We start from the raw sequence: 1,539 nt of genomic DNA on the forward strand, positions 1-1,539 counted from the left end.
TTGTATGATGCTCTAGATCTTTAAGGCCTTAGTTCTCAAGAGCGTGCCGCTGCAGTTCTTTGCTCAGTCTCTTTGGACTACTGCTCGCCCGGGCTGCCCTTCCCTGTACTGAGGTACGCTACACACCAAGCTTTTCCCAGCCCCCGGGAGGAGGCGCTGGTGGCCGGGTCGCCTCTCGTCCCTCCAAGCCAGAGTGCTGGCAGCCCCATTCACAAAGCCCCTCTTGCAAAGGGGACACACACACACACTCACGCCGCCCCACACGCACTGCTTGGAGGGCAGTTTGATCTTGTCTCATTGGCGTCTCCGGCCTGAAAAGAAAATCGTTTGGGTAAACAGCCAAGCTTCCAGGCTTAACGCCCCGCTCCTGCCTCCGCCCCTCTGTCCCCTCCCGCCTCCCCCACTCCCCTTCAACCCCACCCGCCACCCACACTCTGCTCCGTTGCCGGGCCTCCAGCGAGCTCCGCGCGTCCAGGTCCGGGAGGGAGCCAAGGGCTCCCTGGTTCAAAGGGCCGCAGCCCTAGGGGATGCCCTCCTCGTGTGCCCTGGGGTGCAGAAGCAGACTGCAGGGCGGTGGGACCAGCCTGGGCCACGGTAGGAACCTCGAAACCTCATGCACCCCCAAATAGCTGGTCCCAAGGGAGGGCACAGGGGAGTTCCGAGGCCGGTGGGGACATTTTGTCAAGATCTAGCACAGGCCGGGCAGGCCACCGCTGGCCGCTGCACCTGCAGGCTGCTCCATAGCCTGGTTGGGTCATTCTGGTTCCCACCACTTCATCACAAGCGTTTGTCCATTTGTGTGCCCTAATAGGGGAGCGAGGCTTGAGTTTCTTTGGCCGCCCTGTGTTGCATAGACCCCTCGGTTAACGATAACCAGGCCCCCACAGCCTTCAAAGGGCCTGCGTATCGGAGTAGCTTTGAATCTAGTATTAAGCGATTTCTAGTGTTTGATCCTTCCCAAAGGAGAGCTCTTCACGCAACGTAACTGTAAACATGATTGTTATTAATATGGCAAAAAGTGGTGCTTAAAAGGATGCTGGATTCTCTCTAGCTCACACGTTTAAGCAGAAAGAACCTTGAAATCGGAAATACGGATGGGATTATTAGTCCTGATTCGCCCTTACCCGGGGTTTTAACGAAAAATGTCCCTCTCCTGCGTAGTTCTGGCTCTCCCTCCGCCTTCTCCCAGTCGCTGGCTCGCTCTAGTCCAGGAGTCATTAGCAACCCCCTCTGGCTGCATGTTTTGCGTCGGTGAAACATTGTGCCATAGTTGTAACACTAACTCTTGCACCGCATCTTGTGGTAGGAAGGGTAATAGCAAGAAAGTAATTTTTCATCCTCAGGCTCTATTCTGTGTGTGTGGCGGTGTGTGTGGGGGGGAGAATCTTAGAAAATATGAATGGGGGTGGAAGAGAAAGAAACGGAGAGAAAGAGGGAGAAAAGTCTTCCAGTTTAGAACCTCCTGCAAACCGAAGGCCTGAAGCTTGAAGTGTGGTCTGCTCCGTGACTTCCTTCTGTTTTGCTCTGCTCCTTACTGCC

The 1,539-nt window shown here is 55.4% G+C and overlaps 1 long non-coding RNA gene across 1 annotated transcript in view; it reads left to right on the forward strand.

Annotated features, from left to right (window-relative positions):
• The first annotated feature begins 483 nt into the window (after nucleotides 1-483).
• The window catches only part of LOC121450636, a 16,801-nt gene continuing 15,745 nt past the window's right edge, over nucleotides 484-1,539 (forward strand). The window contains exon 1 of the long non-coding RNA XR_005974628.1: nucleotides 484-594. This is a non-coding gene — a long non-coding RNA (uncharacterized LOC121450636). The remainder of the gene's footprint in view (nucleotides 595-1,539) is intronic.

This window comes from Microtus oregoni, unplaced genomic scaffold, assembly GCF_018167655.1.
Source record: "Microtus oregoni isolate MIOR12 unplaced genomic scaffold, Mior012 000000F_ref0000247, whole genome shotgun sequence".
NCBI lineage: Eukaryota > Metazoa > Chordata > Mammalia > Rodentia > Cricetidae > Microtus > Microtus oregoni.